Source organism: Halichoerus grypus, chromosome 4, assembly GCF_964656455.1.
Source record: "Halichoerus grypus chromosome 4, mHalGry1.hap1.1, whole genome shotgun sequence".
NCBI classification, from domain to species: Eukaryota; Metazoa; Chordata; class Mammalia; order Carnivora; family Phocidae; genus Halichoerus; species Halichoerus grypus.
Window position 1 is genome coordinate 191,825,239 of NC_135715.1, and position 22,008 is coordinate 191,847,246.

The 22,008-nt window shown below is 56.0% G+C and overlaps 1 protein-coding gene across 6 annotated transcripts in view; it reads right to left on the reverse strand.

Moving 5' to 3' along the window:
* The window catches only part of HDAC4 (histone deacetylase 4), a 296,598-nt gene that overhangs the window by 272,143 nt on the left and 2,447 nt on the right, over positions 1–22,008 (reverse strand). For 2 of the 6 annotated variants that reach the window (XM_078071554.1, XM_078071543.1), the window contains exon 1: positions 2,626–2,736. The exons of 2 other annotated variants lie outside the window; for them this stretch is intronic. The gene's annotated coding sequence lies outside the window, so the exon portion shown is untranslated. 2 more of the 6 variants (XM_078071546.1, XM_078071545.1) reach the window with 2 other exon arrangements.

Genomic DNA, 22,008 nt, shown 5'->3' on the forward strand with positions numbered 1-22,008 from the left:
CGAACACACTCGCGCACACGCGGGCACACAAGTATAAGAGCATGCTCGTGCACACGAACACACTCGCGCACACGCGGGCACACATGTATAAGAGCATGCTCGTGCACACGAACACACTCGCGCACACGCGGGCACACATGTATAAGAGCATGCTCGTGCACACGAACACACTCGCGCACACGCGGGCACACATGTATAAGAGCATGCTCGTGCACACGAACACACTCGCGCACACGCGGGCACACAAGTATAAGAGCATGCTCGTGCACACGAACACACTCGCGCACACGCGGGCACACATGTATAAGAGCATGCTCGTGCACACGAACACACTCGCGCACACGCGGGCACACATGTATAAGAGCATGCTCGTGCACACGAACACACTCGCGCACACGCGGGCACACATGTATAAGGGCATGCTCGTGCACACGAACACACGCGCACACGCGGGCACACAAGTATAAGGGCATGCTCGTGCACAGAAACACACTCGCGCACACGCGGGCACACAAGTATAAGAGCATGCTCGTGCACAGAAACACACTCGCGCACACGCGGGCACACAAGTATAAGAGCATGCTCGTGCACACCAACACACTCGCGCACACGCGGGCACACAAGTATAAGAGCATGCTCGTGCACACCAACACACTCGCGCACACGCGGGCACACAAGTATAAGAGCATGCTCGTGCACACCAACACACTTGCACACGCGGGCACACATGTATAAGAGCATGCTCGTGCACACGAACACACTTGCATATGCAGGCACACATATATAAGCGCATGCTCGTGCACACAAACACACTTGCACACGCTGGCACACATGTATAAGAGCACGCTCGTGCACATAAAACACACTTGCACACGCGCGGGCACACATGTATAAGTGCATGCTCGTGCACACAAACACACTTGCACACTCAGGGCACACATGTATAAGAGCATGCTCGTAGCACACACACTTGCACACATGTATAAGCGCATGCTCGTGCACACAAACACATTTGCACACGCGCGGGCACACATGTATAAGCGCATGCTCGTGCACACAAATACACTTGCACGCGTGCGGGCACACATGTATAAGCGCATGCTCGTAGCACACACACTTGCACACGCACGGGCACACGTGTATAAGCGCATGCTCGTGCACACAAACACACTTGCGCACGCGGGCACACATGTATAAGTGCATGCTCGTGCACACACACTTGCACACGTGCGGGCACACAAGCACATGCACGTGCACACACACACACTTGCACACATAAGCACACACAGGAACAACTGCTTGTCAGGAACAACCTAACACAGATTCTATCTACAAAAGAAAACAGCCTCCCAGCCCTCTGGATCCTTTGTCCAGATGGCTACGTCTATTTACTGATAAATAACCATATCTTAGTTTTAACATATATAAACTCCTTGACAAAATAAACTCTTTAGATTAAGGGTTCAAATGGATAAAGCACCCAGATAAAACAATACTTGTTTCCCTTATCTGCTAAATAAAATAACTTCAGAGGCAAAGATTCTGGCAGGCCGGCAGGGAGCCCCGAGAAAACTTGACGGATCATTCAGCATCCAGACAGCCCCGGCCAGGGGCATCCCAGGCAGAGGGTTGCAAACCCCTGAAGGAAAACGACTCAGAGCAGGGCACGGGGCACCCCAGGGCAAGTGACGCGCAGCCCTGTAACCTTTCCACAGTTCCCACCATAAACGCAAGTACACAGCACTTCACCAGCAAGAAGCCAAGAAACTGACCTCACTGACAGTCACAGGAGAATGAGAAATAGCTTGGTGATAGTAGACTCCTCCGTCAGCCAGATGACTGGTCAACTCCCATTAATAAAGGTTAAACCTCTTCCTGACCCTGCTCTCAACCACAAGGAAACCACTGTTTCTAAAAGTGGTTGTCAAAGAGTGGTACAAGGTCCCTGGGGGTCCCCAGGACCTCTACAGGGGGTCTGAGAAGCTCACACTGTTTCCATCGTAACACTAAGATGCTATTTGCCTTTCTCACTCTTATTCCCTCATGGGGAATGGTGGAGTCTTCCAGAAATCACAACAGATTAAATGTTAGAGGCAGATATGAGAATCCAGCTGTCTTCTACCAAGCCAGACATTACAGAAACGGGCGAAAATGCTAAATGATGCCTCTCTTCTCACTACATTCTTTGTTTTACATAATAAACATTTTCATAAAAAAATACATTGTCATATTGCTATGTAAAGGGTTTAGTTTTAAATGGATATTTTTGTAATTTCTGTGTTAGTTTCTAATGTAGTAAGTATCCACAGACATTTAAACAACAGCTCTCTGGGGTCCCAACTGATTTTCAAGAACGTAAAGGGATCCTGAGACCACAGTTTGAGAACCGCGGCCCCACAGATGTATCCCCAACACCTCCCCTTAGAAGACAGAGTCTGTGTCCGGGTGAAGACACAAGAGATGGGGGCCGGCAGAGGTAAAGGCACTCAGCTGGGAGGAATTCAGGGAACAGTGATGGAGGGCACGGGAGGGGATCATGCAGTGACCTACGACCCAAAGCAGAACCCCACCTGCTGTGTACTGCCCCCCAGGCCCGTGGAGGTGGCCTCCGCAGGGCAGACTGACCTGCTTGCTAGGTCTGGACAGGCTCAGCCAGCTGCCTCGCCAGCTTCCTTCTGGACAGAATGGGGTCCCCAAGAGGAGAGCAGCGTGAAGCGGCAGGGTGACTCGGGGCTGTGAAAGGTCCCCACGAACCTGAGACAGGGTTCCTGGGTAGGCAGCACTTTCTACTTCCCACAGGGAGGCATCTGTACCTGGGGTGGGCCTTCCCACTCCCCGAATTCTCTGGACTTGATGCGAGTGAATGTCCCGTGAGTCCGGCCCTACTGTCTGAAAGGGCAGGGTCACCCTAGATATCCCCCAACTCCACCCCAACCACCTGGGTCAGCAGCACCAGCCGACCCGTCGAGCAGAATCCGGAACCTGTGGACAATCCTGGGCACTTGTGTTGGTGTGTTCTCGTCCAGCGTCAGGAGCCCCAGCCACAGTTAGAGGGGAACTGGAACCGGAACTCCGCGGTGGCTGCTGGCCCTGCAGCCCCAGCCCCCAGCTGTCTCCCCTTGCTGCCAGCAGAGGGGAGTGCTGGGCACAGACTAACTCTTGGTCCAGACACGCAGGTACCAGGACCAGAGCTCAGACACCTGCAGGTCAGACATGCTGGCGGGAGGAGCAGGGGCCCCCGCCTCTCCCGGTGAGCCAGCTTCGGCCCCAGAACCGTGACTGTCAGCGCAGAGGAGGGGGCTGCGATTTCCCACTTTCCAAACTCACTTACTGTTGAAACTGTCTGTTTACAAGTATTTTTGTTATAAGCAGAAAAACGTTATTTTTATTTTAAAAGTACAGAAAAAGCGCCGCAGACAATCAAGACACAGAATTAACAGTCCAGCTCTGCCCTCCTCGCGGTGTCCGCCTTCCAGGCCCGAGCTCGGGGGCGGTGACTCACCCTTCCCGGTGGGCCTGGGGCTGCTTCCACGGAACATGCAGAGGGCCGTGGTTAGCCTTGGATAAAAAACCACCCAAGTGATGAACTCAAAAGAAGAGGGCGTCACGGTGGAGAGAGGGCACGCGCACTCACAGTGCCATGGGCAGCTGACAGTGCTCCTCAAGGACAGCCGCCAGACCCCCAGGGGAGGGCAGGGCGGGGGCCGGGGGAGGGCCGCGACACTCAGGCTCTTTCCTTGTCCTTGAGACCAATCTCTGCGTCGCTCGTGCTCTCCTTCTTGCAAGTATCAGTTCAAAGCCATCCTTAGGATGAATGAGACAGCTAAATAAATCATTAGAGCCTCCACGAGTGTCAACACAGTGCAATCTCCTAATTGGATAACTGACAACAGCTGTGGTGGAGGGCCCTGCTCCCACCTCCCCCCTACCCAAGCCACTGTCCACAGCGGGGCCTCCCACACGGCCCCCCGGCCCCCAGGCATTCCCCCAGCACCTTGGCCAGTGGCAGCCCTGCCCTCAGCCTGGGGAACCTCATCTGTGCAGACATCTGCCTGAGCCCATGCCCACCCCCGGCCACCAAGGCCCTACACAGGTGTGGGCACTCATGCACACTCAATGCACACAATACCCCCACACAAACACACTCACACCTGATAGTACACACTCACTGACTGCAGTGCACGCCCGCTGTGCTATTCCTACAAGCTTCAATCGCGCTCAAGCAGGGCAGGCAAATTCTGGGCAACAATACGTCACCCCATGGCCCCCAAGGAAGGCACTGCCTGGTTCCGGCCCCCCTGGCAGAACCCTCTAGACAGCACTCTGGCCTGTCACCATGCCATGAAACAGGAGATGCGTGGTGGTGACCGTCCCAGCCCCAAACCCGAGTCCACTGTGGTCAGTAACATGGCACTCCCCCTGGCACGGCCCAAGTGACCATACGTGGGGGATGGTTAAAAAACAGCAGGCAGGGGCTGGGGTGGGGTCACTGGAGGTGTCGGTCAAAGGCACAAACGTCCCGTTATGGGATGGATAAGCTGAGGACCTGAGGCACAGCACGGGGACGACAGGTAGCAACACTGTGCTGGGCCCGGGAATGGCTGCGCGCGGATCCTAAGTGCTGGCGGAGGCAGGGGATGACCTCAGGGATTAAGCTTACTCACGACCCGTCCAATCAGCACACTGCACGTTTCCAATGTTCACAGTCCTATCCGTCAACGATGCCTCCGCATGCCTGGAAAGCCCGGCAGAGAGCACAGGGGCACTACACTGCTGTGCAAACCACGACCGTGCAGACTCGTGGCCGGGTGGGAGGATCCTGGGGAACCCGGTTCCACGAATAAGCCCAAGGCAGAAGGTTCCTGCACGGCAGAGCATGGCTGCACCGGGCTGGCAATGAGAAGGCACCAGCGCCTCAGGGACCAGGGGCCTTACAGAGAGGGGATGTCACTCCCGGTCAGCTAGCTCCTCTGGGACAGGGACCACCTCCTCACAGCCCTAAACGGCCCGGGCTGGGCCACCACCTGACCCCATCCCCGTGAGCGCTCATGGGGCCAAGGACATGCCCCCCACCCCGCGGAGCGGAGCCCACGGCGCCGCCTCCTAAGGACAGCCTGGGCCACACCGCCTCGGTGCCACTCAACCCCAGCCCAGGTGACAGCAGCCTTGGATGGCAGCCATTCTTCTTCCAAATGTCTCCTTAGCCCCCTCTGTCTCTGGTCTGGTCTCTGACAGCAGTCGCCTTCGGCACGGACCATGCTAGCCCGGGAAATCGTCACCAGGCAGCTAGGCCTGGCCTGCGTCTGCCCCACCGAACTGCAGGCCGTGCTCACGCGCCAATGCTAGAGCGCTAGCCCACAGGCCCCGACTCCCCGGCCAGCTGGTCCTGGGCCCGCGGCAGGTGTGGGAGCGCCGGACAGACACAAGCAGGCCACATCCAGGGAAAAAGGGAAGACGCGGTGACATCAGATACGTTGGCAATTATCAATAGACAACAAGTCCCCAAATCCTTCTCACCTCAGCAGATGCCCACGCGGTCCCCGTCTGCCTGCGCAGGCCTCCATGCAGCTCCTAAACTTCCGCGCCAGCCCACCCCTGCACCCTCCGCAGCCTTAGGGCGTCCTCCAGGGCCCTGAGCCAGCCCGGCGCCCACCAGGTGCGGGTGACCCTGACTCTGCTCAGCTTCTTCTCCATCCACAACACTCTCCCTCCTTCACCCAGTCCCCCAGGCCTGGCCATGACTCCGTGCGGCCATGCTGAGCCCCCAGGCCAGGAGCTGCTCTTCCCCAGGGCTCCTCTCCCCTGCAGGGCCACTCAGGACCCTCTGACCTCTGACCTCTGGGCCCATACAGCCTCGGCATCAGTCTCAAGGAAGGGGGAAGACAGGAGCATGGCGGTGAGCAAAGTTCAGCACCTGAACCAAGGTACTGACAGCTGAGGGGCATGGGGGACTCCGCTAAGCCCCCTGCCAGGCCTGGCTGCCAGGCAGCTGGTGTGGGAGAGGAGTTCGACCAAAGGCTCCCGTCTGCCAGGTGCGTGGCCAGGAGACCAGCTATGAAACAGGAGAGAGGCACGTGGGGTCGGGGAGGGGGCACAGGCCAAATCTGTGGCCCACGAGCCACACCACTTAGGGAGAGGGAATGACATGGTCAGGCTTGAGAACGCGGTGCACGGGCAGGGGGAGGAATGGCTGCAGAGCGCAGGCAACCCGCTCAGGGACGTTCCCCGGGGGCTCTGTAACACACGGTGCGCACACGCATACACGTGTGTACACTTGACGTGCCACGTAACATCATATTAACACGGAGGACACAGCAGGTTACACGTACTTCTACCTGCAATATATTAACATACAGTCCTTACACACGTCTTAAATACTTGCATATGCGCATAATTACCGGATACACAAACATTTGTCTCTTCCCGTCTTTTCCTCCAAGGGTGCAAACGACAGGGCAGTCAGAGCCACCGATCATTCAGAACGCTAACAGAACTCATGTCTCCTGGGTACAGAGACTCAGCTCTACAAGACGAAAAAGTTCTGGAGACTGGCTGCACAACAATGTGAACGCACGTAGCACGCCTGAGCTGTACACGTAACACGGTTAAGATGGCAAATCTGATGTTATGTGCTTCTTACCACAGTTACAAGTGGAGATTTTTTTTTTTTTTTTTTTTTTTTTTTAAAGATTTTATTTATTTATTTGAGAGAGAGAGAATGAGAGACAGAGAGCATGAGAGGGAGGAGGGTCAGAGGGAGAAGCAGACTCCCTGCCGAGCAGGGAGCCCGATGCGGGACTCGATCCCGGGACTCCAGGATCATGACCTGAGCCGAAGGCAGTCGCTTAACCAACTGAGCCACCCAGGCGCCCGGAGATTTTTTTTTTGAAAGCTAGATATACACACACACAAATTCAAAGAACTGCCCAAATGGTTTATTACAGGGCCTATTGCCCTTCTTTGTGCCCAGCTTCACAGAAGCAGGTGCCGAGTGGCTGTCGCTCTCCACGTAGGCCTGCCGTCCATCTGAGAAATAAGGACAAGTGGCAGTTACCTTGCCCAGGGCGCGGCGGGCCCTCCCCGCGGAGCGGCGGGCCCCGTCCGCAGCACCTCCAGGTCTCGGCGGTGTCCGGACGGCTAAGACAAGGACTGGGAGCGACGACACCCAGCTGCCCTCACACACAGCGGGACGTGCAGAGTGCACTCGTGGTGAGTGAGCTGTCAGCAGACACGTGACTAACATGCACGGCTCCGAGGACGGAGCCGGCCAGGGACTAAGGCGAGGGCGCTGCCTGCCTCTTCCCGCACCGGGAAGCTTGCGGCCGGCTGGGGCTGGCGGGGCTGGCGGGGCTGGCGACAAACCGCACTGGGTTTTAGCATATGCGGAACGTGCGATTTACCACTCAGCAGCCCCTTTCTTTCACGCAGTCACTACCGCACAAACACTCCTCTTTGTGTCTCTGACTACATCTGCATGCAGAACACACTCGAGACAGGAAAATATAAGTTCTGGGGAATGGAAACCCGTTTTTCAAATGTGAAAGGGAAAAGAAAAGAAAGAGAAAGAGAGAAGAAGGTACATTTTGTTCACATGCAGAAAACGTAAATGAAAGCAGATTTCATTTCTTCACCCTGACCTGGTAAATGACGCTTGTAACTTGTCCCCAGTGGTTTCGAAATTACTAGCTGAGTTCTAGGAGGGCGCGGTGGGAACAAGCCCATCTCGGTCCAGATGCACGTCACTTACTTTAACCCTGCAAGCACTCTGCACTCGATGACGAGAGCCTCACCGGCGACACGACAGTCGCCCTGGGTGAGAAGCCCTGGAGTAGCCTCTGCCTGAAAGGGCTTCATGAAGCCACCACCCCGGTTCCCTGGGACACACACGCTCCCTCAGCTGAGACGGGCTCCCTCAGCTCGGCATGCAGCTCCCCGGGCAGACCCGAGTGACGCAAAGCTCACACGGCCCCGCGGGGCGACAGACTCTGAATTCACCTGAGGTCCCCCGGATCTCCGCGCTCCTCGTGGCAATCAACCACGGCTCAGAATCACACCAACAGGAGCTGGTTTCCCAAGCTAGGCAGGGCACGCACCCACGTTAACAGATTAAAATTAGGCACCCTAATTATTAAACTGTCACTGTAAAAGCCGGAAATACCATTTTTTTAAATGAATAAAAGAATTAATGGATTTTTTTATTTGCCTGCCTTTGTGATACCCAGCCTGTCTCTTCTTATCAAGGCACTCATCAAACATGCTTCTGCCACATATGCACATTAAATCATTAGTACTTTCCCCAATTATAGTAACTGCTTATGTGTATGGCTGATCTATTCTCCCAATTTAGCCCCCTTAACATTGATGATTTTGCAAATGCTTTAGTAAAACACACTCTCAGGCCGTACAAGAGAAATACTTTCCCTCTGTTCCTCCCTGATGTGTAACTGCAGGGCCAGACCGTAGTAGCCGACGTCGGTCATCCAGGGATTGGCCACAGGGCTCTCATCTTTAGGGGTCCAAGATGGGCTTCCGCCCAGAGAGCCATGGGCAGGGGGTCTCCCAGACTCCTCCCCAAGGCCCCCACAGTGGGGAGAACCGGTGTTCCCATGGGCAGGTCGAGGCCAGGAGAAGCCAGCCCACCCCCCATGGGAGCTTTCTGCGACAGCTTACATTTTATCTAAAAACTCGGGTGAAATGTCCATTCTGCCGCATAACACAACCATGTTCTATGCTCACTTGTTTTCCTATTGCAGCATCGTACATAACTGTCCAGCTCACTGGTTTCACACCAGCCTTCCAGTGCCCAGGAAGATACGCCCACTGCCTGTGGCCATACCCTCTTCCCCGTGCCCTGCCCACCTCACTGCAGTGCCCTCACTGTCCTCGCCAGCCGGGAGGCCCCACGCTGCTCCAGGCCCCCGCGTCTTGTCTTCCAGTGAAGGGCACGGTCACGAAGTGGCCCCATCCTTCACACTTCAACTCAGAGGTCTGTGAGCCTGGGATCCGAAAGGAGGAGAACACCACTGGCTGCTGGGAGAGTGAGCGGGGTTGGAGAACAGGCCTGATGGTGCCGGGCCAGGGCAGGGACAGGAAGAGAGGCCAGGGGCCAGGAGAGCTACCTTCACACCCAGCTCCTCTGAGGACCCACACATACCCACACCAAGGACACAGTCCCCAGTGAAAGTTCATTTTCCAATCCCACAGGCTCACAGTTTGCCTGATAACTACAAAGCACTCCTTTCTGTCCCAAGTAAAACACCACCACAAGGCCGGGGACCCAGGGTTCCGATATCCACTGCCATGCCCCCCGGTGCCCCGAGCCGGCTGTGGAACTCCAGAAAACCGGCCGGTGCAGAGGATGGTCCTGGACGCCAGGAAACGGAGGAAAAGGGCCAGGCTGGGGGAAGAGGAGTGCAAAGTGCGGCTCAGGCCACACAGGCCTGCGGAGCCTCCAGGGAGAGCACAGGCCAGCAAGGACAGAAGCACCGCAGCGGAGGAAGGAAGCTGGGAACGGGACCCCGACTGAGAAAGGCCGCGGGAAGATGAAGCACGTGAAAATCTGAGCGGTCCCTCTGCGTGACTGAGCGGGGCCCACTTTCACCTTTCAGAGCTGGGAGCCAAGAACACCCGGGAGCAAGAGGCCCGCCCCTGCCGTGCAAAGTCAGAACAACAGCGGGCCAGTTGCACAGCGGTCTAACTTTCTAAAGCTTACACAAACTCCCGAGTACATCAGCCTGCAGGTCAAGGAGCAAGAAGGCCGGGAGACGCTCCCAGCTCCTCCTGGTCCATCCCGAGCGCAGACCCTGACCGAGCAGGTGAGCCCGGGTGCAGGAGCCGGGAATGTGGGCGCTCCGCGCACGTCAGGCAGGGGGCGGCCACCTGTGAGAAGAGCCTCTTCCTGACTCTCAGCAGCCCCGGCACCCTGGCTTTCCTGCCCAGCCTCTCGTGGGACTGGGGTGGTCACAGGCCCAAGGGCCCCTCCTGCTGTGGGAGGAAGCCCTGTCCCCAGCCCCCTGGGAAAAAAAAGCTCTGATCCAGGCCTTCGGGAGAAACCCTGAGCCTCCGCTTCTCTGAGCCTGGGGCCTCCCGACCTCGTTCACACCATGGCGAGCAAAGCAAATGATCTTCACTCAGAACAAGGGGTAAGCAGCTGGGGGCCGCTCCAAGCACCGGGCAGGAGAGCAGGAACTGAAGGACCGGCTCCGGCCGCGAGCTCCGCACCCGCAGCCCCGCCCCTCGGTGGGAGGAGCTGGAAGGGAGAGAGGGGCTGTGGGAATGGGTGGCCACACCCACCATCTGCTTCCTTCTGCCTCAACCTTAAGCCTACGGGAGGGAGCCCTCCAACTCCGCCAGCACCGCTCAGCAGCGGCCGAGGGTCGGCCCCAGCAACACACACGTGCCCGGCCTGATCCTATCCATTTCCGGCCCCGGGACTTCCAAAGGTCTGTGTGACAACAGCAGGACTCAGAGCCCCTAACTGTGGCCTCCTCATCTGTTCCTCATCACAAGGCGGGAAGAGGGCAGGGTCCAGGAGAAACGACAGTCAGGCTCAGGGACTGCAAGGATGTTGCGACTACACCTTCTGCCACTAGTGAATCGAAAGGGAGCCACCCTGCTGTCCAAAAGAGGCGGTCCCCTATCACTGTCCTGGAAGCCCAAGCAAGCCCCTGATGCAGGCCCTCATAAGGCCCAGGGCGGGAAAGCCCAGGAAACAAGGTGGAGGCTGGTCCACGCAGCCAGGTAAAGGGCACGGATGGCAGAATCTGGGGAAGGGAAGCTGGATGCAGCCCTAGAGCCCCCACAGGCGAGGCAAAGGACCCAAGTTTTATTCTAGACAGTGGGAAGCCATGGACATCAGGGCAGGTGCGCCATGACTAGGAGACGAGGAAGGCTGATGTAGGCAGAATGCAGGCGAAAGACGGAAGACTGGAGACGGGGTCCCAGGGAGCACGCTTCGGGGTGAGGGTTAAGGCCACTGGCACGGAGAGCCAAATGCGATGAGAACAGGGAGCCAGGGACATGGCTATGAGAGGAATGGGACCACAGGTGAGAGGGTCACTGCCAGAGCCAGCAAGAGTCCTAGCTCTGAGAGGAATACGGGACCCGGGCCCAACGCCATCCCTTAAGGTCTCATTGGCTGGCAGGCCAATGTGGACAAAGGAGCGTGGTCCCAGGGAGCAGGTGCCGTGGGTGCCCGGGGCAGCTGGAGGCTTCAGGAGCCGGGGGACCAGCTGGGCGACAGGCAGGAGCCCTCCACGGGAGGGTTCGCAGGTTACTCCAACCACACCCGTGCCTGACCTGGAACAGCCCCACACCAGAGATGGGAGAGCGCAGGCGCCTCGAGGGGTGCCGCAGGCATGCCAGCCCCAGGGGTGCCTACTGTGCCTCCTTAAGAAACACCCCTCGAGTCCAGGCGAGACAGACGCCTGTCCCGGGGGCCCAGGGGCAAGGCTGGCCTCAGCCGTCCTTGCCCAACTGGACCCCAGGCCCCTTTGATGGGACAGAAATCAAAATGCCTCCATGCAGAACTATAGTCCTGAAATCGCGGGCCGGACGTGAGCGGGCGGGGCTGGGAGGATGGCAGGCGGCGGTGGTGCTTACAGCTGGGGAAGTGGGTGAGAATTGCACGCTGCGGAGGGAGAATTTCATCACCCAACCGTCGCCAGAGCACCTCCTTCCAGAAACTCTGCCATTCCTCATTAAGTGGTAGGTGGCCCAAGGCCAGTGGCTGAAGTCAGTCCGCAGGAAGCACAAGAGAGGAGCCGGACTCTCATACTCTCCACGTGCTCCTGTGTGTGTCCACGCCTACACGCATGCATGTACGCGTGTGTCTCTGCGCATGCGCACACATGTATGTCTCTTGCGTGCATACAGATGCACACATGTGGTGTGTCTGTGTGCATGTGTACACGTCTGTGTACACATGTACACGTGGGGTCTCTGCATATGTACATTTGTACGTGTGTGCACGTGTTCCCGTGTGTCTCTGTGTGCGTGTCTGTGTGCGTGTGTGCATATATGTGTGCATGCGTACACGTCTGTGTACACATGTACCCGTGGGGTCTGTGCATACATATGTACATGTGTGTGCACATGTGTTCCCGTCTGTGTGTGTCTGTGCGCGTGTGTGCATATATGTGTGCATGCATACACGTCTGTGTACACATGTACACGTGAGGTCTGTGCATACATATGTACATGTGTGTGCACACGTGTTCCCATGTGTCTCTGTGTGTGCGTGTCTGTGCACATGTGTGCATATGTGTGTGCATGCGTACACATGTGTTGTGTGCGCATGTGCAGGTGTGTTCACATATACACACGTGTGCGTGCACGTGTGCACGTGTGTGCGCGTGTGTCCATGCCTGTCAGCCACCAGGGCCGTCCATCGCAGAACTGAACTGTGAGCTAAAGAGAGGGAAGACCGGGCACTGGTGACAAGGGGCCTCCATGAGGTCACCCGCTGAAGCAGCTGCCCTGCCCACAGGTACCAGTATGGCCACAAGCAGGGGCTTGTGAGGGGCAGGAACATCGTCCACCCACCCAGACAAGAGGCCTCCACAGCCACAGTCCCAGCATCCACTGTCCAGCCGTGCAACTGCCCGGCAAGGACCACAGGGCCAGTCACCACCACCACCACCACCACAGAACCCAGGAGAGCCTCCCCTGCCCACCTCAGGAAAACCTCCCCGGGGGAGGGGTGTGCAGGGCTGAGGTTCTCCGCCTCTGGCTGGGACCCTTCCACACCCGGGGAGATGACCGGGCCTAGGCCCCCAGCCAGCGGGGGCGTCACACCAGTCCCACAGCTCAGCCAGGTCAGGGGCACCTTGTTCTGATCGTGCACAAAGGAAACAGGCCTGGACGCACGGGGGAGAGGCCATGTTGCAGCCTGAACATAGCTGCACCAGGACACGCACCTGGACCCCTTTCTAAAATGCTGAGCCCCTCACCACTCTGCTTTTCTGACCCAGAAGTGCCTTGCAGACTGAGCCCTGCACTGCTTCCCTAGGGGCAGACAGCCGTACCGTGCGTTCCAGGTAGTGCCTAAGGAACAAGGCATGCGCTGAGCTGGCTGCCTGGTTCAAACCCAAGCTGCCCACCACCCCACCACCCTGCCTCAGGGGTCAGCCTCCTCAAGCATCGGCTGGGAGTAAGTAAGGCGGACAGCATTTAATAACACCACAGTGCCTGGCACTAAAGAAATACAGCAGGATGCAACTGGGCAGGGGTCCCTCCCAACCTGTGGGCACATGAACCTAAAGAAAGTCAACAGCATTTCTACGTGGCAGGCATAGGAGATAGGCCACTGACCCCTGTATCTCCCATGATCACGACAACAATCCTCCCCAGTGGAGACTCGCATGCTCACTTTGCAGTTGGGAAAACTGAGGCACAGGGAAGCTGGATATCTGACCACTGACACAGTGCAGGGTTGTGAAGCTGGGATTCTGCAACCCATCCATCTGCTCTCAAAGCTCATTCTCTGCAATGCACCCCTTGCTTGCAGAGAGGCAGATGTGATCGGTGATCCAGAACCACCAGGCTGAGTCCACTTAGCTGGCAGGACTCGCCCCGCCTTCTGAGGATACCCTCAACATGAATCCACCTCTGTGCTGGGCAGTAGAGCTAGCGTGGGCTCAAGCCCTTCCAGGGCATCCTCAGATAACTGCCTTTCTTCTCCTGGGTTGCCTGGGAGCAGTGCCCTGAGGGCAGGGGGGTCAGTCAGGAGAAAGCAGCCACAGGCGTCAGGAGACCCAGCCCCTGCCATCTCGTGGCCCCACCGTCCCCACTCCAAGGGCCTCTCCCAGGGGTGTCAGCATCCAGGCCGGCTGGTGGAGGGAGAGGATGGAGGAATCTCCCTGATGAAGCTTCTAGATCACCCTATGCACCTTGCCAGCTGGCCAGCTCCAGCCACATGCCACTGACTCCCAGGGCCTGGGGTACACCCAGTAGAAAGGCACCCAAGAAGGTCAGTGTGCCCCAGCCATCTGTTGCCACAGAAGTAAGTGCTGGTTAGTGCCTCATTTCTAGACCTCTGTGACCTCCATAGAGGGCCGCTCAGGACCCCCCAAGATGAAATCTGTGTTCAGTACGGCACCTCGCACAGCAACCCCCACGGAACGCTGTTCTGGATCTGCTGCTAGGGCCACAGAGAGCAGGGGGCTCCATGGAGGATGCCGTCCACTGGGTCCCTCCTCAGCACCCATCCCCTCTCTCCCTCCTGCCAACCACAGCGATTTCCACACAAGGGAAGCGGACTCCTCAACCAGCTTCTGGGAGAGGCTGAGCCACTCTGCGTTCCATACCCCTGGCTGGTGACGGTTCAGAGGTGGACAGTGACCTCAGCCATACTGAGCAGAATAAATCCAAGACTTTGGCAGGGACAAATATATTCTCTTTCCTAGTGGCACAAACCAGGGTACATGCAGCCCAGAGAGCAGCTGGCTGGACCCTCTTAGGCGGGAAGCCGACTCTCACAAACAGGGGAAGGAAACAAGCCAGTCTTGATGATGTTGTGGAGGAACTGGATCAAGCCCTGCCTGAACTCTTCCTTCACCCAACTTTCTGGGAAAGCAAGTCAATGAATTCCCTGCAGCACACGGTACTCTGTGAATCCGCCACGGAGAGATCCCACCTGACGGACAGCTCCTGGAAATACCTTCCTGCTCAATGCTGAGAGCTGCTCACAAGACTCCCTTAAAGAGACTTTCCCATAATCCCAAGGAGGACATAATCTGTTCTCCTGTTTCCTAGCTCCTTCCTTCACCACAGACTACCTGGTCCTACAACAAGGTCAGAGCTGTTCCCCTGCATTCACACCCACAGAGCCACCCATGGAAGGCTGTGCCCACTGGGCACCAGAAGCACCCAGCCTCCAGTCGCCAAGCTCTTCACCACCCTCCCTGGGGAGCACTGCCCCTTCACCCCACAGCTGCAGCCCCCTCCACCCCAAACCCGTGCACCCAGGCCACGCAGGCTCCCTCGAGCCACAGGCACGCAGAATGGCCTTCTGACAGCACAGCAACATGGGGGCGGCAGGTGAGCCAGGCTCAGTCCGTAAGGCTCCCTGCTGGTGCGTGACCAAGAGCAGCGAAGAGAAGCGGAAAGGGGGCAAACCTGCCGCTGAACTTGCAACCTGCATCTTCGTGGTCCTGGGACAGCTCCCTTTTCCAGAATGCCAGGAAGCATCACGGACAGCAAAACCCCAGCATGAAACGTCCAACCACTTATGTTCATGGATCACCCTCGGGGCTGCAGACCTCGGCACCACGGGCCTGGGGACGAATCGCACCAAGGTCAAGGGCCAGGTGCAGCAGGACAGCCACTGCCCGGCCCCAGCCCTGCATGCGGGTCGCAGACGGGCCTCCAGGTCCCCGCCACACACAGCAGCGCCCTGGGAGCTGCCGCTGTTCGGCGTGCTTGGCGGGGTGCCGCTGAGCAGTCAAGACAGGATCTCTGCAGGCTAAGAAACAGCCCCCACAAAGACAAAGACACACTGGCTCCCAAACACGACCGAGGTCCTCCGGGGAGGTGTTCACCCTGCCATGACCTCGGCAGACACAGACATAGATGCCCTGCGCCGGCACAGGGACCTCGGGGAGCCCCGAAGTTATGTGAGGGACACCAAAGTCACCAACACTCCCCTTGCATACGACCACCTACCTGAGACCTGCCCAAGGAGAGGCGGAGGAGAGGGGCTGAGCCTTGGGGACAGGCTCCCAGGCCCGCAACAGCCCTGCTGGCCTCCCCTCCTACAGACACAAGGCAGCACCAGCCAGGCAACAAGGTCACAACAGTGAAGCTGGGATCTCAACCCACACCTGACTCAACACCCACGTCTGTCCTCAGCACCCCCAAGCCACAGAAAGCAAAATGTCTCCATCAGTGGGAACCCCTCCTGCACACTCCAGGCCAATCGGCACCCGGGAAACAGAACCAACACCTCCACAAGTCGGACCTCCACACCCACAACAAATCCATCCCAAGAGCCGACCCCAGAGCACGGTCCCATGGCAAGCCTATTGCTCAGCCTCGTCTGCTAATTAAAAGAATTCTGGAGGCACGTGGGTGGCTCAGTTGGTTAGGGGTCCGAGGTGATCTGGGCTCAGATCATGATCTCAGGCTTGTGAGATCGAGCCCCACACTGGGTCCGTGCTGGGCGTGGAGCCTGCTTGAGATTCTCTCTCTCCCTCTGCCCCTCCCCCCCGAAAAAAGGAATTCTGAAAATAACAGTTTCCTCAAAATGCAACACGTTTAAATGAACATTATCCATTCCGACACAGAAAGACGTTATTTGGGGACAGAGTTGGGGGTACACTTTACACTGTTGTTTTTTGACCCCATGTCCCAAAAGGTCAGCTCACCCCCTCAGCCCCGCAAGGTGAGTGGACGCTCCTCTGCTGGGGGCCCAATCCCGGCGAGGCTCGCGGCCACTGGGGGCCCGCGGAGGAGGGGGGCCCGGCGGCCGGCCCAGGCTTCCTCGGGGCATGCAAGAACACACGACAGGCGGGATGCTGCAGGTGCTCTGTGTGGTGCTATTTGCTGGGACCGGTCTTTTTCACACTTCAGAAGACAAGGTTGTGTGGTGGTCCCCACGCCAACAAGGGGACGCATGAGGGCCGCCGCAAAACCAACAGGACGGCAAAGGTGAAAGGAAAACAACGTGCTTCAGAGAAAGGACTCACAAGGAGACAGAGGTAAGAAGTGAGGTGCCCAGGGACGTGTCCTTCAGTGTGTCCCTCCAGCCTGGACAGCTGAGGTGATGACACAGCCCTTGTGCTGGCAAAGAGAGGCTTTCCAAGGAATGGGGACTGAAGCCACCCATTACACCTTCTTCGTGCAAAATCATACACAATTTTAGAGCAGACAGGGTATTAACCCAGGGCAGTGCTTCCCAAACAACCCCTCATGGCTCATTCTAAAGGCCCAAAGGGCTGAGGGCCACTGCCCCCTGGGAGTCACTAATCTCACTGCACGGCCTCGCCCCACAGGGTCGCAGACCCTGCTGGACGACTTTACCTCCTCTCGGTGCCCATGGTCCCAAAGCTGAAGTGGGGGTCAGGCTCATTAGAACACTCAAACGCCTCAGCCCTATGGGGCTGGAGCAGCAGGTGTAAGAGGGAGAGCCTCAGGCATCAACATGGAAGGACCCGAGCCCACCACCATGGTCTGCCCACCTGCTGGGGCCCTGCTTTCCGCCTGGATACTCTAAGGACACAGTACCTGTAAAGAAAGCCCTTGCAGGGGCCAAGTGGAGCTCAGACTTAGCCTCTGACTTCCCACGTATAAAACCAACAGCTGGATTAGAGGCAAGCTCAGGTCCCTTCCAGAATGTTCTCTATGCTACTCCCACAGAGCTTGGGCTCTCACGGCTACTTCTATGGAGTCCTGGACCCAGAAGAGGGCTCTCAGTAATACAGGCTGAATGAGGGAAGGGCCTCCCATGTTCCCCTAGTGTGGGCTGCCCTCACTTCTTGCCCAGAGCCCTCTGCGCCAGCACCCCAGGCCAAGCACGGTCCAGAGAGGGGCCCCCTGGGGGCCTCACTGAGGAAGGGCGAACACCCACGTCCCCAACCATGTCGCCTCCATCAGGCTAGACAAGAGAAGCCAGGCGCCCGGCACCTCACAGGAATCAGAAAGAAGACAGAAACGTCAATTAAGCACAAGCAGACTGCACGCGTGAGCAAGTGAGGAAGTCCTTTCCGGGGACAAGCGCCGCCAGCCAGCCCCCTGGTTTGTCCAGCTCGCCCTTCCTCACCCACTCCAGCCTTGGGGCCCTCACAGCCTGCTGCTGTGACCCCACAACTCTGGCTCTGGCTAAAAAACACCCCAACTCATCCAGGGTGGGCTCCCCAGCCCCCAGGCTCCCCACGACCTGGTGCACCTGTGTGGGCCCACGCCCTCCTCCTCCTGTTCCCACCAACGTCTCTGCTCAGGCAGAGGCCAGGGCTTCCTGGTCAAGACTGGGGGGGAAAGGGGGCGCTCTGCATCTGCTACCGAGTCCTCCCAGTGCAGGGAGCATTGGCTTTTCGACGCCCTCTGACCTGACACTTGTACTTGGGTTGGGGACAGGCTGAGGATTTGCAAAATAATAACTGACCCAGTAGAAACTTTCAGGAAACCTGCTCCCAACCGTAACCATCATGCCACTCCCCCACCAAAGAGGGCCCGGTGGGGGCCACACAACCGTGTCTTCTGAAGCCTGAAAAAGACCGGTCCCAACAAACAGCATCACGCAGAGCAGATGCCGCTGCTCCCGGGGGATCGCTCAGCTCCATCACTGTTTGAGCGACACCCCCACTTGGAAGGCCGGCTCGGGCTTTCAGGCCGTAAGAACTGATTTATTGTTTCAGGCTCAAACTTCAATCCAACAAAAGCACTTGACTCTCACAGACGGAATACTTCATAAACAATAGTAAACGCACACAGCCTAACAGCCACATTTCTGAACAGAGCAGGCTACAAAATGTTTATATACGCACCCATATTAAGGTATCATATTAAACTTATGAGGTTAAATAAGAAATGACTGCATAATGTCATTAATTCCGACATGAAGCAAACAGGGGGAAATGTCATTAGCAAAAGCAGCGGCTAGCCCTCCAAGCACTAGAGCCCTGGCGGCCTGGCAGAGGACAAGCTATGCGCTGCTCTGCCTCCCCAGAACCCACTTCACTTGTATTTACGGCACCTACTTAAAAGCATGTAATCTCCAAAATCAGGACCAAGCAGTTTCCCGACTGAGGCGGGGAGGAAATGGGCAGTTCCAGAGCGCCGGCAGAAACAGGTGCCGTGAGCCCGAGGAGCAGGTCCCGAGCAGGCTCTCCAGCCAGGCCAACAGCCCGCCCCTTCCTCAGCTGCTCCCAGTCATTCCCAGAGCGCCTCCACCCCACGGAGCCCCCAGCGAGTGAGACAGGACCCTGAACGACAAAGGGCCCAAAGAGCTAATGATATTCCACGACTGGATCCTGTGAGGAAGGAGTAAAAAGGATGCTGGGCTCATGTGTACCAGGGGACTAAAGGATTAGCACGGATGAGGGTCGGGGAAGTAGGAGAGTGGGGGAAGTGTGTACTGGGTCCCTGGGTTGAAAGGGGGCTTGCAAAGCAAAGCAGGCAGGGGGCTGAGGCTCAGCGAACAGGACAGGAGGCTGGTAAAACAGAGGCCAGGATCCGGCAGGCCTCCCAGGGTCCAAGAACAATGGGAAGCCATGACAGGGTTTCGAGCAAGGGAATGGAGGGGACAGATCGACTTCTGGTGGAGACCACTTAGGCTACCACTAGCGGCATGGACCATCCCAGGGCTGCCCAGACCCAGGAGGCCAGCTCCCCGCGAGGAGAGCTTACAGGTGAGTCAAGGAAACAAATCCCCTAAATTCTTCTAATGCTAAGCATATTTATCAACTTCCCAAGGACCTGGTTTTTCTCCTTTATAAATAATGAAGTTGAAGAGTGTTTTTCCCCCAGTGGTAATACCAGGCTTAAAAAAAAAAGTATTACTATTAAAAAGTAATACACGCTCAGAGCAAAAATGTACACACTACCAACATCTATGAAAAGTCAAGACAGTCCCTCACATCCCATTTCCCTGATACCCCAGAGGACCACCGTTACCACTTTAGAGACCCAAGTAGTTAAAAAATAAATAAAAAAGGGACCCCCTGGGTATTACTGCTCAGGACCTACTTTCTCAATACACTGCACACTTCTGATCTGTGAGCCTGTGCATCCACATTCCACAGGATGAAAATACCAAAATGTATTTAATAAGTATCGCCTTTACAAATAATGTGGTGATAACCTCCTGTACATATCTGGATATCTAAGCACCTATCATATTCTTTCCTAAGAATAAATCGTCCCAACAAGCAGAATTGCTGGGATTGGAGCAATTACCATTTAAATTTTTGACACATAAAACTTTTCTGGAGAGTAATTAAGTAATTACGATTTGCTCTCCAGAGAGCAAATAATAGTAACAGCCAACAGGTACACTGTGCTCACTATGTGCCAGGCCCAATTCTAAGCACTTTCCACATAATAATTTATTTCGATTTCACAGAAATGATAGGCGATAGGAATTGTTATCCCAACCAACAGGAGTTATCAAACCACCTTTGCTGATATGATGGGCATAAATGGGATCTTTCACCTGAAATTCTCTATTAATAAAGCTAAGTTTTTTACATCAGCTACTGTAATTTGTATTACTTATAGGCTTTCCTCATCTTATAATAGGGATGCTCATCCTTTTCTTATTGGTTTGCAAAAGCTCTTTACATATTGGCTATTAAGCTCATATAGGCACATCTTGTTATATATTTTTTCTCTCGTTGTCTCTTAACCTCACTTACGGAATCTTTTGCCAAAAAGAATTTTCTTTAATTTTTATGCTGTTAAATCTGTCAGTATTTTATCTTTAAGATTTCTGGCTTGGTGTTACAGTAAGAATAGATCAAATTGGTAGTTTTTCAAAGTTTTTGGCCCTTAGAATGCTTTCTTCCAATAAAATCTTCCAAGGAAATCCTGCAGACAGACCAGTTAAGGCCAAAGTGCATTGGTTGAAAAGGACGTGGAGCCCAAGGTGCCCTCCACTATCTTCCCCGACCCCCAGGCAGGCTCAGAAGATCCAAGCACAGGATGCAATGACCACCAGCCGAAACGATTGTTAAGATCCCTCCCAGTCCTACGATGCCACACACGTGACAGCAGACGGCATGAGAAAACCTGAATTACTTCCCAGACCCTACTGAACCCAAAAGATATTCCCAACGGTCATCTTCTCAAAGAGGCTCTGCCCTCCCAAATGCCTCAGCAACACTGAACTTCAGCTTCCAGAGGCACGGCAGAGAGGGAATCAGCTTGCTACAGCCAGGAGTACCAGATGCTCCATTTCCACTTCTCTCTCGGGTTCCTCCTCTGCAAAATGGGCAAGGAGCAGCCACTTCAAAAGGCTGCGGGGGAGATAAATGGGATATCCACGGCAAGTACTTACAACAACATGTAGCCCCAAGCAGGTGCTCACTAAACGTTAGCTACTGGTCTGTTATGATCACTAGTGGTATGATCTGCTCACTAGGAAAGACATTCTGGTGTCCACACTGACTGAGGCAGACGGTGAGTTGTCCCAATGTTACATGGATCACAGTAGAGGCAACCCGTGTAGGGCCCTGGACCTTCCTTCCAGGACATGAAGTAGGAGGCATGTCAGAAAAGGCATCCAAGCAGCCACAGATGCCCCAGCCCACCCTGCACCCCTAAACAGAGCCCCAGAAGAGAAAACTGATCTTTGGAAGAGAACTCACAGATCTTACTTCAGGACCTTTTTTCTCAAAAGGAACACTCTGTAAACATATGCTGTGAAGGTCCGTTAAAATGCAGCATCAATTTTGACATGGAGCCCTTCATCTGACTTAAACCAAAAGATGCTACACCCTTCTCTGAAGTCAAGACCAATGGCCCTGAGCCCACTGCACACCCCAGCATACGCCAACTGTCTGAGATGAAAACCAAAACTCCCTCCCAACTTGATGCCTGCCCCTCCCACCCCAGGATCAATGGGGGGCTGCTCCCAACGGGGACAGGGACTCACACTCTGACGAGAAGAGCAGGGGCTCAGGCCCAGCTTCACAGGCTGCAGAGCAAGGGCAAAATCTGAAGCTTACACACACACACACGCACACGCACACACACACACACACACAGGGAGGCTGGGCCGGCCCATATCCCCAGCTGCAGTCATCGATTCTGGTCCAGGAACGCAAGCCTGGCCACAGCCTGTCGCCCGCGGCCTCCCGGCGCAGCAGTTGTCTCTCGTTCTCCGCCGTCTCCCCCGCTCCCTACATCAGGTATTAATCTATTACTCAGGGCAGCTTCTGAGCGATGAAAGCCCAGCCGTTTTCAATAGAGAACAGTATGGCCGGATTCTACAGGAGTGATGAAATGTTTCTTCTGCTCTGGCAATTAAGACGGCACAAAGTCGCCTTTCCTCTGGTGCCACCCCCAACATCA